Source organism: Notamacropus eugenii, chromosome 1, assembly GCF_028372415.1.
Source record: "Notamacropus eugenii isolate mMacEug1 chromosome 1, mMacEug1.pri_v2, whole genome shotgun sequence".
Classification (NCBI taxonomy): Eukaryota; Metazoa; Chordata; class Mammalia; order Diprotodontia; family Macropodidae; genus Notamacropus; species Notamacropus eugenii.
In genome coordinates this window covers 503,093,155-503,108,335 of record NC_092872.1, presented here as the reverse complement: position 1 = coordinate 503,108,335, position 15,181 = coordinate 503,093,155, and the positions used below count along the sequence as shown (strand labels likewise).

The following is a 15,181-nucleotide window of genomic DNA, read 5'->3' as shown; positions in this document are numbered from 1 at the left end:
AACAAGTTATTTGTAACTCATAAGACTTTTTTCAGTGTTAGAGTAGTCAGAGGGAATATATATATATGTATGTATATATATGTATATATATATACATATATATACATACATATATATATATGTAGGTGTGTATGGGTATGTCTGTATATGTATATTATGTATATGTAGGTACGTATATGTATGTCTGTATGTATATAGATATATATCTATGTATGTAGATATATATCTGTATACATACATATATGCATGTACATACACTGAGGGCACAGGGTGAGCTGAATATAAAGGAAGAATACCTAAAAAAATAAAATTTACTGTTCAATGGAATGTACTGAGAGTAAGAGAAAGGGAGAGGTAAAATGTAGCAAATAATCTCTTTGAATAAACCATCAATGAATTCCCCAGGAGAAAATATCTAGGGCAACATGAATTTACAAGTGAATTCTATCAAACATCTAAAGATCATTTCATTCCACTACTGTAAAGACTATTGGGGAAAATTGGTGAAAAAAGGAGTCCTACCAAATTCTTTTTATGGTACAAATATTGTTCCATTACCTAAACCATGAAGAGCCAAAACAGAGAAGAACAATCAGAAACCAATTTCTCTAATGAATATAGATGCAAAAATTTTAAATAAGATATTAGCAAAAAGTATATGACAACTTATCACAAGAATAATACATTATGATCAGGTAGGATTTATACCAGGAATGCAGGGCTGGTTCAATATTAGGACTACTGTTTATATCAACAACAAAACTGACAGAAGCCATATGATTTTCTCAATAGATGTAGAAAAACTTTTGACAAAATGCAACACCCATTTTTGTTGAAAATGCTGAAGAGCATAGAAATAAATGAAGTCTTCCTTAAAATAATGAGTAGTATCTATCTAAAACCATCAGCAATCATTATATGTAATGGAGACAAGGTAGATGTGTTTCAAATTATATCATTGGTGAAACAATGATGCCCATTATCTGCACTGTTATTCAATGTGGTACTAGAAATGTTATCTTTAGCAATAAGAGAAGAAAAAGAAATTGAAGGAATTAGCATAGACAAAGAAGAAACAAAGCTACTATTCTTTGCAGATGATATGATGATATTCTTAGAGAATCAAGTAAACACCTACTTGAAATAAGAAACAACTTTGGCAAAATTGAAAGTTGCAAAATAAACCCCCATAAATCACCTGTATTTCTATATATTACTAACAAAGCCTAACAGCAAGAGATAGAAAAAGAAATCCCATTTAAAGTTATGGTAGACACTAATAAACATGTGTGAGTCTACCTGCCAAAACAAGCTCAGGGACTATGTGCGCACAATTACAAAACACTTTTCATACAAATAAAGTCAGATCTAAGTAACTGGAAAAATATCAGTTGCTTGTGGTAGGCCAAGTTAATATAACAAAAATGACAATTCTACCTAAATTAATTTACTTATTTAGTGCCATACCAAAGAAACTACCATAAAATTATTTTCTAGAGCTTGAAAAAAACAATAGCAAAATTCATCTGGAAGACCAGAAGTTCCAAAATATTAAGAGAATTAATGAAAAGGAATGTTAGGGAAAGTGATCTAACCATACCAAATCTTAAATTCTATTATAAAGCATCAATCATCAAAACCACTTGGTACTGGCTAAGAAGCAGAAGGGTAGATAAGTGGAATATGTTAAGTACTCAGATGCAATAGTAAATGAACATAGCAGTCTACTGTTTGATAAACCCAAGGACTCCAGCTTCTGAGACAAGAACTTATTGTTTAACAAAAACTGTTGGGAAAACTGGATAATAGTGTGGCAGAAACTGGGCACAGACCAATGCCTGACACTCATACACCAGAATAAAATCCAAACTGGTAGACAATCTAGGTATAAAATCTGATGCTATAAACAAATTAGGGGAGTAAGGGATAGTGTATTCATCAGATTTATGGAAAACGGAGAAATTTATGACCAAACAAGAGATAGAGAACATTATGAAGTGCAAAATGGATAATTTTGATTACATTAATTTGAAAAGTTTTTGCACACACACACAAAAAAAACAACCCCAATACAACCAAGATTAGGAGGGAAGCAGAAAATCGTGAAAGAATTTTTACGAGTGTCTGTGATAAAGGCTTCATTTCTAAAATATATAAAGAACTCATATCTACAAAAATACAAGTCACTTACCAATTGATAAATGGGCAAAGGATGCAAACAGGCAGCTTTCAGAGGAAGAAATTAGTTATCTATAATCGTATGAAAAAGTGCTCTAAATTACTATTGGTTAGAGAGATGCAGATCAAAACAACTCTGAGACACCACATCACACCTATCAGATTGACTGACTTGACAAAATAAGAAGACAATAAATGTTGGAGATGTGGGAGATTTGGAACACTAATTCATCGTTTGTGGAGCTGTGAGTTGATCCAACCACTCTGGAGAGCAATTTGGAACTATGCCCAAAGGGCTTTAAAAATGTGCACACCTGTTGACCCAGTGATTTGCCTTCTAGGGCTGTATTCCATAGATATCATAAAAATGAGAAAAGGTCCACATGTAAAAAATATTTTTAGCAGCTCTTTGTGTGGTAGCCAAGAACTGGAAATTGAGGAAGTGCCCATCAGTTGGAGAATGGTTGAAGAAGTTATCATATATTAATGTAATGCAATACTATTGTGCTGTAAGAAATGACAAACAGTCAGACTTCATTAAAACCTGGAAAACTTATGTGAAATGACACTGAGTGAAATGAGCAGAACGAGGAGAACATTACATACAGTAATAGCAACAGTGTACAAGAACTCTTTCTGATAGATTTAGCCCTTCATAGCAATTCAAGATCCTAAAATATTCCCAAGGTACCCTTGAGGCAAAATGCCATCCATATCCAGAGAAACAACTATGGAACCATAACACAGAATGAAGCAAAATATTTCTCTTGTGCTATGTTTTGGTTTGGTTTGCTTTTTCTCATGATTTCTCTCATTCATTTTAATTTTTCTATGCAACATGACTAATATGAAAATGTGTTTAATAAGAATGTGGGTGTAGACATCACATAAGATTGCATATCATCTCTGGGAGAAAGGGAGGAGGAAGGGGGAGAAATTTAAAACTTATGGAAGTGATTGTCGAAAACTGAAGGCAAATAAGTTAATTATTTTTTTTAAGCTAAACCTGAATGTGTAATCATAATGGACACAATGGAATTAAACTGTTTACATTCCTACATGGAAAAATGATAGGCATAATTCTTTTTTTCAATTAATATTTTTTATTTCATGATTATTAAAGAAAAAACAGAAATGAAGGCTATTATTTTAGTTAGTACCCACTGAAATTATACATGACTTCATTTGTTTATAATTCTAAATTATACATTTCATTCACTCTTCTATATTTTATATTATGGCCATGATTTTAAGATAGGAACTTAACCTAGCAATGGATCACTTCCAGAACAAAAAGCTCTAGGAAATGAAACCACTTCCTGAGAACTGTGACTAGTATCAGTGTGCTAATGTTAGAACAAAAGCAAAATTTTAAGTTGAAGGATTTTCAATTTCCAAAAAGACCTATAGTTACTGAAATAAGGTTGTCAGAATTTCAGACCATTTCATTTACAAGACTGATTTGCTCCTAACTCTCAGTTCATCTGTGAAGCCAGTGGGATAGAGGAGATGGTCTCTTAGATCCCTTCTTCCAACCCTAAATATCCTATGTAAAGATAGCTTGGGAATGTTAGCAGATGGAAAAAAAAATGTGAAGAACAAGACAAAGCACTTTCAAGAATATCCTTCAACCTGTCATTTAACTCTCTAAGGCCTCTTCCAGTTCCCAAACTATAAATCTCTGATTTTAAACTCATTCAGTCCCAAGTCAAAACCTGGTAAAAGTCTTTAGAAGCTAGAAGATTAAACCAGAGTAAAATCAAGCATGTCTATGCACTGAGGTCACAAGATGGGGACTGAAGAAAAGAGAGAACTGGAGTAAGGTCTTCTGATGTTCTCCCACAGTATTTAGGGTAAGCTGATATTTTTATTTTATTTTAATTATTTTTTATTTAATTACTTTTAATATTGAGCTGGCTAAGAAGTTATAAGGTACTGGCTCATTTGGGAATGTGAAAGATAATAGAAGTAACATCTTCAGAAGGAAAAGAAAAAACTCTTTCTGGTTTAACATTTTAGAAATTTTAAAAAAAAAGTTGTTCTTGCAATATAGGAGGTGCTGAAAGAGAGTCAAAATTGGTGCGTGTGTTCCAGCAAAACCTCATAGAAGATTCCATTTTCCAAGTGCCTGGAAATTACTGTAACACTCCAATTTGTTGAAGCTTTTGTAGCAACTGGCCATTCTGCTGTAGGGCTATGAGATCTGAGCATCCACCAATACAGTCCTTACCAATAAATACCCGAGGCACAGTTCTTGCCCCTGTTAGCTGTTGCAAATAATCTTGGCGCATTTGTATCCCTGTGGGGTGTTTTGTCAACAAATTCCAAGGACTCCTATTTAATAGGCAGTTGCTTGAGAAGCTCCATAGCTTTTCTGCAATGACAGCAGGTAGGCTTGATAAAGACCCCCACCCTATCAGCTTTGATCTTCCTGTTCACAAACTACTGAGCCATCTTTAGCACCTCTGTGATCTCCTAAAGAGCAAAGATCTAAGCTGGGCAATGCTTCAATAGGCATAATTCTTAAGAACCTCATCACTATTAGAGCAGTTAGAAAAGGTATATGTTAGAAAAGGTATATAGACAGGGGGCACAGATGTCATTTGACTATGATGTGATTACGTTTGAAAAAGCAAGGGGTAAAAAGGTTGCTGTACTGAAAGAAAGGAAAGACAAAATGAAGTAAATTATGTCATATAAAAGAGGTACAATAGAGCCTTGTACATTGGAAGGAATAATTGGGAGGGGGGTAGGTGATGGGCAATAATTAATCCTCACTGTTATGAGAATTGACTATAAGTTTAACTTAACCTTACAAGCAAGTAGGAAGAGAAGGGGATAATAGAATGGGGATCACCAATAAAAGAGAGGTTATATTGTGGGAGACAGTGGTCAGAAGCAAAACACTTTTGAGGTGGGTTAGGGTGGAGAGAGAAAGAGAGAGAGAGAGAGAAGAAGAAGAAGAAGAGGGAGAGGGAGAGAGAGAAGGATACAGGGAGATTGCACAGAAATTAATCATAATTGTAGTTGTGAATAGGATGAACTCACTCATAAAACAGAAGAATATAGCAGAGTGGATTAAAAACATAGTCTTTCAATATGTTCTTTACAAGAAACACACTTGAAACAGAGACACACAGAGTAAAGGTAAGGAAGTGGAGCAGAATCTATTAGGTTTCAGCTGAATTAAAGAAAAGAGAGGTAGCAATCTAATCTCAGACAAGGCAAAAGCAAAAAAATAGATCTAATTAAAAGAGATAAGCAAGGAACTATATCATCCTGAAAGTTATCACAAATAACAAAGTAATGCTAATACTAATGCACCAAATGATGGAACATCCAAATTCTTAAAGGAAAATTTAAATGAATTACAGGAGTAAATACACGTTAAAATTATATTAAGGGGGACTTCAACTTTCCCCTCTCATAATTAGATGAATCTAACCAAAAAAAATAATAAAGAGGGTAAGGAGGTTTATAGAGTTTTAGAAAAGTTAGCTATGATACACCTGCAAAAAAAATTGAATGGTGATAGAAAGGAATATAACTTTTTTTCTCAACAGTACTTGGCACCTATACACACACACACACACACACACACACACACACACACATACATACATACACAGAATTCTTGAAGATTTGTGCATATCATAGCAATCTTGTTAAAAACTCTGTCTTCTATGTACTTAATCACAATAAAACACTGTGGATGCTCCATCACAGCAAACTTGGTCATTTAAGAGACAATGACATGAGAAGGAGAAAAGACAGACAGGATGTGAGAATGAAAAAGGCCATGTGTGTGCAGAGTGCTGGACAGATCAGAGACATCTTCTCCAAGCTCAATATTTGTATTCAACAAAAGTGATGGCCCCAAGATGACTCCCAGAAAACTTAATGTTATCAGATTAGAATATTTCTTCTAGCAGGAACAATTCATTACTAACTTTTTTTATCTTCCAATTTCCATTAGAAAAGAATAAGGGTTCAAGGCTTGATGCCCTAGGTTTCTCAGAGATGAAACTGTCACCATCCACCATGTATGCATAATGTGGTAAGTATAGCATCTCCACAAAGCTAGGCTAGGGTTTCCCCCCAATCCTCCAAAAAGGCAATGTAACTACCCTTTGAACTTAATTGTTCCAGGAAACTTTGTTGAATGACTGGATCTACCATGTGAAGTGAAAGTCTAGGGGAGCTTCACCCAACTGAACCACATATAGTTGGCAAAAATTCTTTCCATAATGTTGTTAAGAAAATATCTTTTTTAAAAAATGTTATCTTACCCTATCTTGTCCCACAAGAAAATAAAGGGGATGGCAATAAAAGAAGAGAGGGGTGTAATAGAAGGGAGGGCAGACTGGGGAAAGTGGCAATCAGAATGCATGCTGTCTTGGGATGGGCAGAGGGGAGAGACAGGGAGAAAATTTGGAACTCAAAATCTAGTGGAAATGTCTGTTGAAAACCAAAAATAAATAAATAAACAAAATTTTTTAAAAATGTTATCAGGCTGAGCGAAACCTGCAGAGTAAAAGGAAAATTTGTAAGAGCTCCCCGCCACAGCCCATAAAATACCTGCAAAAATTGACTCTAAACAAATTCTAGAGCAGCAGAAGTCACAAAATGATAGACTGAAAGAGATGTCCAGCCCAAGGCAGCCTGGAAGGCCATCAGGAAAGGTATATTGCACCAGGCTCAGAGCAGCAGGATCAGGACTGGAGCAGGCTTCAGGGCACCACCAGCAGCAGCAGCAGTTCCCAGATCCCTAAACCCACAAATGCCAGAGACAGCTTCAAAGGTCAGTGAGAAAGCTCTTTCACCTTGGTGAGAAGGGAGCAGGATGCTCCTGCCCTAGCTCCAGCCCCAGGTGGCAGTAGCATCCATTTTTTGAACCCTTGGTTTAAAGTCCTTGGGATAATTGTGCTGTTGATCAGAGTCTCAACCCTGAGAGGCAACCCTGGGGTGAGGAGGAGCTTTACCTGGTGGAGCTGGTAGAGGTTCTGGAGAGAGAATTCTGCTCACAGATCCTGGAAAGAAAAATTTCTGGTAGCTCTCAGACCAGAGTGCAGGCCAGGAGTGGAGTAAAAACCTCTCCCATTATTGTGCCACCTTGGAGGAACTAAAAACTTACAAGTCCACAGAGTATACTCTCCTCTAGACAAAGGAACCAAAAGTCAAGTAACTGGTTGGAAAAATGCCAAAAAATGTAAAATAAATAAGACTATAGAAGGTTACTTTCTTGGTGAACAGATATTTTCTTCCATCCTTTCAAATGAGGAAGAATAGTGTATACTATCAGAGGAAGATATAAAAGTCAAGGCTTCTGCATTCAAAACCTCCAACATGAAAATGCAGTGGTCTCAGGCCATGGAAAAGCTCAAAAAACATTTTGAAAACCAAGTAAGAGAGGTGGAGAAAAAAAATTGGGAAAAGAAATGAGAGCAATACAAGAAAATCGTGAAAAGTGAGTCAACAGCTTGCTAAAGGAGATCCAAAAAATGCTGAAGAAAATTACATCTTTAAAAATAGACTAAATCAAATGGCAAAAGACGTCCAAAAAGTCAATGAGGAGAAGAATGCTTCAAAAAGTAGAATTAACCAAATGGAAAAGGAGGTTCAAAAGCTCACTGAAGAAAACAGTTCTTTAAAAATGAGAATGGAGCAAATGGAAACTAATTACTTTATGAGAAAACAAGAAATTACAAAACAAAACCAACAGAATGAAAAAATAGAAGACAATGTGAAATATCTCATTGGACAAACAACTGACCTGGAAAATAGGTCCAGGAGAGATCATTTAAAAAGTATGGGGCTACCTGAAAGCCATGATCAAAAAAAGAGCCTAGACATCATTCATGAAATTATCAAGAAAAAATGCCCTGATATTCTAGAACCAGAGGGTAAAATAAATATTGAAAGAATCCACTGACAACCTCCTGAAAGACATCCAAAAAGAACAACTCCTAGGAATATTGTAGTCAAATTTCAGAGCTCCCACATCATGGAGACAATACTGCAAGCAGCCAGAAAGAAACAGTTCAAGTACTATGGAAATACGGTCAGGATAACATAGGATTTAGCAGCTTCTACACTAAGGGAATCAAAGGGCTAGGAATATGATATTCCAGAAGTCAAAGAAACTGGGATTAAAGTCAAGAATCAACTACCTAGCAAAACTGAGTATAATACTTCAGGCGAAAATGGTCATTCAGTGAAAGTCCTCTGACTTTCAAGCATTCTTGATGAAAAGACCAGAGCTGAATAGAAAATTTTGACTTTCAATCACAAGAATCAAGAGAAGCATGAAAAAGTAAACAGTAAAGAGAAATCATAAGGGACTTACTAAAGTTGAACTGTTTACATTCCTACGTGGAAAGATAATATTTGTAACTCTTGAACCTTCTCAGTATTTGAGTAGTTGGATGGATTCATACACACATGCACACACACACACACACACACACACACACACACACACACACACACCCATATTATATATAGAGAGAGAGAGACAGATGGTACAGGGTGAATTGAAAAGGGATGATATCTAAAAAAATAAAATTACATGGTGAGAGAGGAATATATTGAGAGGATAAAGGGAGAAATGGAATGTGGCAAATTATCTTTCATAAAAGAGGCAAGAAAAAGCTTTTTTTAATGGAGGGGAAAAGGGGACAGGTGAGAGGAAAAAAGTGAAGCTTATTCTCATCACATTTGACTTAAGGAGGGAATAACATGACCAGTCAATTTGGGAGGAAAATCTATCTTACACCATAGGAAAGTAGGGGATAGGGGGATAAGTAGGGTGGGGGGATGATAGAAGGGAGAGCAAATGGGAGGAGGGAGTGATTACAAGTAAATACTTCAAGGGAGGGACAAAATCTAAAGAGAGAATAGAATAAATAAGGAGAAGGCTAGGATGGAGGGAAATATAGTTAGTCTTTCACGACATGACTATTATGGAAGTCTTTAGCACATATAATCTATGTTGAATTGCTTGTCTTCTCAGGGGGATGGGTGTGGGAGGAGGAAGGGAAAGAAGTTGGATCTCAAAGTTGAAGGAATGAATATTGAGAATTGTTTTTGTGTGCAACTGGGAAATATGAAATACAGGTAATGGGGCATAAAATTCTATCTTGCCCTTCAAGAAAAGAGAGAAAATGGGGATAGGGGAAGGGAGGGGAGTGATAACAGGGAAGGCAGATTGGGGGAAGAGGAAATCCAAATGCATAGTCTTTTGGGGTGGGGGAGGGAGAGATGAGGAGAAAATTTGGAACTCCTAATCTTGTAGAAATGAATGGTGAAAACTAAAACTAAATAAATAAATTTTAAAAAGAAAAAATATTATCTCATCTCTTGATGCCTCATTTCATTCCAATCTGATGCCTTAACTACTGGACTTATCTGAGTCATGCCTGACCCAAAATATATAGGGAATTTTTAAATGCTCCAATAGCACTTCTCTCTGGGTGACACTTTTCTCCCAATTAGAACTCCTACTACTTTCAAATTTTAACTTTTTTTCCCATTCGTCATTCACAATTGCCTTACCTCTTCATGTTCCAATTCTGTCTTTATTCCCTTTGTCTTTACTTGTTATCTCTTCTTACTTCCTTCAACTCTGGTTCATTGTCTTTTGTTTTCTGACTATGATTTCTGTTCTCATTCCAAAACACCTATGCTTTCTGTTTACACTTATCCGTCACAGCTTTGTCAATAGTCAGTCAATGAGTGCTTATTAACTGCTTGCCATGTGCCAGTTACTGTGCTAAATGCTAGGGATACAAAAATAAAAGATACAAAAGATCTTCTCAGCCCTCAGGGAGATCACACTCTAATGAGCTGTGTCTTTGAAAGGCAGCTCAGACAAGTGGAAAGAATCCTGGACTTGACACTAGCAGACCTAGGGTGAATTCTCCTTCCAGACTCTTACTAACTGAAGAACAATGGGAAAGTCATTTAATCTCTCAGTGCCTCTATTTCCTTATGTACAAAATGGGAATAATAATGCTTACACTAGTTACAAAAAAATGTTCATGTGAGAGAAAAATAAAGGACTCTGTAGACCCTACAATGCACATACCATTTCATGGGGTCATTGATCTAGAGATGGAAGATAGGTTAGTAGTGACTGAGGCTAACCATCTTGCTTTATATATAAACCTTTGTATTCTCTTTAGCACCACATCTGGGGCTAGTTTCCACCAACAACTGACACACATGGATAACTTTCAAAGAAACCTGTGGTATGCATAATTGGCTATTATGACCATCTAGTAAAGGTCACTCTGTGTGTCCTTGTCACTTGGAACAAACAGTAAAACTCACTCGGATAACATCTACAGACTCTACTATTTACAAAATTTAAGTAAAATACAGTCCCTGACCTCACAGAGTATACATTCCTATGTGTGATATAGAAATAGAAAAAAATAATAAATGCTTTGATGAGAGTATTATTTAAATGCTGTGGAGGTTGGGAATCATGTTTAAAAAGCTAGTTAGGACTTCTCAGGAAAAAAAAGAGCTAGATATTCTGAACTTAGGGAACAATGTGAATGAACAAAGACCCAGGTATGCTTGGAGACAGGCAGTAGTCCAGTTCAACTAGAGTAAAAATTATATGGAGAGGAGTATTATGGGGCAAATAAAAAAAAGTAAAGTGGTAGCAATTTGTGGAAAAATCATAAGATCTTTAGACCTAGAAGAGAATTTAAAGGTTAGTCCATATCCTTCATTTGACATGAGGAAACTGAGACTCACAGAAACCAAATGACATTCTGAAGATATAGGTAGTAACTCGTAGAGCCAAAATTCAAACCTAAGTTCTCTGATTCTAAATCTCATCCTCTTCCTACTCCACTTGACTGATTTTCTTTAGATTTTGATGGACATGAGGAGCTTTCATTATGCCCTTGAAAGCTTACCACATATTCAGCCTTTGAATATAGTGCTAGACAGAACAATTAGATTTGTAACATCTTTGCAAAAGGCATTTCAGACTAACACGTACCACTTCCACAGATTTACACTTCTTTGGTTATGTTGGCAAGTCAATCACTACAAGACACTGCAGTTAATGGAGCTGAATGTAAATGTTAAGCTGTCTGCACATATTCCTTTCCCCATAGGTTTCTGGGCCATTCATTTATTAGTGTGCATGCAGCTATGCAATTTTATAGGTTGGGAATATGCAACAGGGGAGAAATGCTGATTTCTCCCAATCAAATTCCTCCTGAATCCATATTAATGCAATGGAACTCCAGTTCATGTTCAATAAAGATCCCGCAAGCAATTAAAATGGGGCATTTATCACTTCCAGGAACATTCTGACAAATTGACAACTGTTTTGCTAGAGCAAGAGAGTCTTTGAGGGAAAGGTGGTTGGTTTTATGATTTAGCAAAAGAAAATAAGTTTAAACTGCTGATGTGACTGATTTTAAAATAAGTCAACTCTCTTGAAGCCAGGCTTTTCACTGAGTTCTTTAATGAAGAGGAAATGTCCTCCCTAACATAAGTTAAGATTTCTATTAAGAAACATGAAGTGATCAGGAAGGTATTAAATGACTCACTTCACACTAATTTATAGGAATGATGATCCTATATTTATCCCTCTTACCATCACAGAAAATGAAATAAGTTGCACAGACCTGCACACACTCAAACAGATACATACACATACTAACCAACGTGGTATACAGTAGCATAAAGATATAGAATGTATGCTCCTTGTGGGCAGGGACTATTTTGTTTTTGTCTTGTTTTTGAGCACTTAGCAGAGACCCTTGTAAAAATGATTAAGAACCATTTGTTAGGATTCCCAGTTCCAGGAGACAAGATGGTGAGGTGCTCTGTAATTGCTGTCTCCCTCCCCTTGCTGACCTTGATGAGCCCAGAGAATATCTCCCTGGGAAAAACCCTGGAGCAGTGGGTGCAGCAGAAGGGGTAAACAGACTCTCAGTCCAGGAGGCTAGAAAGATCTCTAAAGAGGGTTCCTATTGCTATGGCCACAGGCAACAAGTGCAGGATCAGAGCTGGCCCAGACAGCCCCATCTCAACAAAACAAGAGAAGATCCTGAACTTCAGGGGGATGAAACCAGCAACTGCCAACACCAGGACCCCAGGCTTGCCTCAGAGACCCAGTGGAATCAGGAAGACACTAGCACAGATAGCTGAGCTGGTCTATACTCTACCTCAGCAAAGGACCCTTAGGGCATCCAGACCACTCTTTCCCCACACTTAATGAGATAGCTCCAAGGTAATTATGGGGAAAATCAAAAAGATTTAATGGGCCTCTGCTTTCAAGCACCAGCCAGCTCAGCACCCCTTAAGCTGCAGCATTTAATTTGTAATTGAAAGAATCAGAGGCCACAACACACAAAACCTCAAGTTAGGCATAAGAATTTTGGGACAGAACTCCCTGTGCCACACAAGCAACGATCTAGCTTAAAAGCCAGGAAAAGGGTTAATATCATGAGTAAGAAGCAAAGCAGAAAAGAAAAGACCATAGAATTTTTCTATAGGGGCAAGGACTAAAACACAAATACCAAAGAGGTCAGCATTGAGACTGTGCTCCCACCGGAAATTTCAGAAGGGAGTATAAACTGGTCAGAAGCACAAAGAGCCTTTTTGGAAGAACTCTGGAATGATTTTAAAAACCAAATTAGAGAAATAGAAGAAAAACTGGCCAATGATTTTTAAAATACAAAAGAAAGAATTCACTGAAGAGAACAGCTCCTTAAAAAAGAAAATTGGACAAATGGAAAAGGAAGTACAAAACCTAACTGGCGAAAATAACTCCTTAAAAGGAACACTTGGACAGATTGAAAAGGAAATGCAAAAGCTAACTGAAGAAAACAATTTGATAAAAAATAGAATAGGGCAAGTAGAAGCTAATGAATCTGAGACCTCAAGAATCAAATAGAATCTAAAGAATGAAAAGATAGAAGAAAATGCAAAATATCTAATTGGAAAAAGAAGTGACTGGGAAAATAAATCCAGGAGAAAAAAAATCTAAGAATTGTTGATCTACCAGAAAGACATGAGGAAAAAGGAATCTGGACAATATCATCCAAGAAATCATCAAGGAAAATTGCCCAGAAGTCCTAGACACAGGGGCCAAAAGAGTCATCAAAAGAATCCCCGTTCACCTTCTGAAAGGGACCCCAAACTAACTACAAACACCAAGGAATACCATTTCCAAATTCTAGAACTACCAAGTGAAGGAGGAAATACTGCAGGCAGCCAGAAAGAAACAACTGAAATATCGAGGAGCTACAGTAAAGATCACAGAGGACCTTGTAGCTTCTACATTAGAAGATAAAGTAATTGTAATATGATATTCCATAAGGCAAAGGAGCTGGGACTACAGCCAAGGATTAATTACCCAGAAAAGTTGAGCATAATATTTCAGACAATGAGATGAACATTCAATGAAATAAAGGATTTCCACACCTTCCTGATGAAAAAGCCATAACTCAATAGAATATTTATTCTTCAAACACAGGTCTCAAGGGAGACATAAAAAGCTAAACAGAGGGGAAAAGGGGGGGCAAACCATTTACATCCCTATAAGGAAAGATGATACTTGTTAATCTTGAGAATTGTGTATTTATTATGCAATATAAAAGGGATATACATAGATAGAGGAAGAGGGTATAAATGAAATGAAGTGATGAAAAGAAATGTAATTTAAGGGCACAAAGGGATTGTAATGGGAGATGTGAAAAGGAGGAGGCAGAAAAAAAATAAATTCCATTACAGGAAGAGGCACAAAACTCTATTACAGTAGAGGGAAAGAGGGGAGGGAGATGAGTAGTGTTGGAGAGGTACTCTCATCTGATTGGATTCAAGGAGAGTACAACAAACTTAGTTAAGTATAGAAATACATCTAGCTCTATAGGCAACAGGAAGAGAAACAGGGAAAGAAAAGGGAGGGGAGGCTAAAAGGGAAGGAAATGTAGGAAGGGAAAAGGGGATTAAAAGGGAGGGGGGCTGAAAGATGGGAGGGAACACTGAGGGAGCGGTGGTCAAAAATTAAAACTCTATTGGGGAGGGGAAGGAAGAAGGGAGAACTAAAAGTATAAACAAGGGGAAAGGAGATGGAGGGAAAGACACAAACAGTAATCATAACTGAGAATGTGAATGGGATGAACTCTCCCATAAAACAGAGATGGATAGCAGAATGGAGTAAAAACCATAATCCAACAATATGTTGTTTACAAGAAACACATTTGAAATGGGGAGGTAGAGATAGGGTAAAGATAAAAAGTGGGAGCAGAACTTATTGTGCTTCAACTGATGTAAAGAAAGCAGGGGTAGCAATGCTAATAGACAAAGTAAAAGCAGAAATAGATCTAATCAAAAAAAATAAGGAAGGAAACTATATCCTGCTAAAAGGCACCATAGACAATGAAGCAATTTCATTACTAAACATATATGCTCCAAGTGATATAGCATTCAGATTCTTAGAGGAGAAGTTAAGGGAGTTACAGGAAGAAAAAGACAGAAAAAGTACACTAGTGGGGGACCTCAACTTCCTCCTCTCTGAACTTGATAAATCTAACCTCAAAATAAACAAGAAAGAATTTAAGAAGCTGAATGGAACTCTGGATAAGGTAGATATGACAGAACTCTGGAGAAAATTGAATGGGGATAGAAAAGAATATACATTCTTCTCAGTGGTGTATGGCACATATACAAAAATTGACCATGTACTAGGCTGTAAAATCCTCACAATCCAGTACAAAAAAAGCAGAGATAGAAAATGCATCCTTCTCAGATCATAATACAATAAAAGTTATATGTAATCAAAGGCCATGGAAACATAAACCAAAAACTAATTGGAAACTAAACAGTCTAATCCTAAAGAATGAGTGGGTTAAAAAACAAACTATAGAAACAATCAACAACTTCATTCAAGAGAATGATAACAGTGAGACAACCTATCAAATTTTATGGGACACTGCAAAAGCAGTTCTTAGGAGAATTTTTATATCTT

General features: G+C 36.5%; 1 pseudogene; it reads right to left on the bottom strand.

The window, feature by feature from the left end:
* Positions 1-4,267: 4,267 nt before the first annotated feature.
* Positions 4,268-4,632, bottom strand: LOC140527106 (glutaredoxin-1 pseudogene; annotated as a pseudogene).
* Between the last annotated feature and the right edge of the window lie 10,549 nt (positions 4,633-15,181).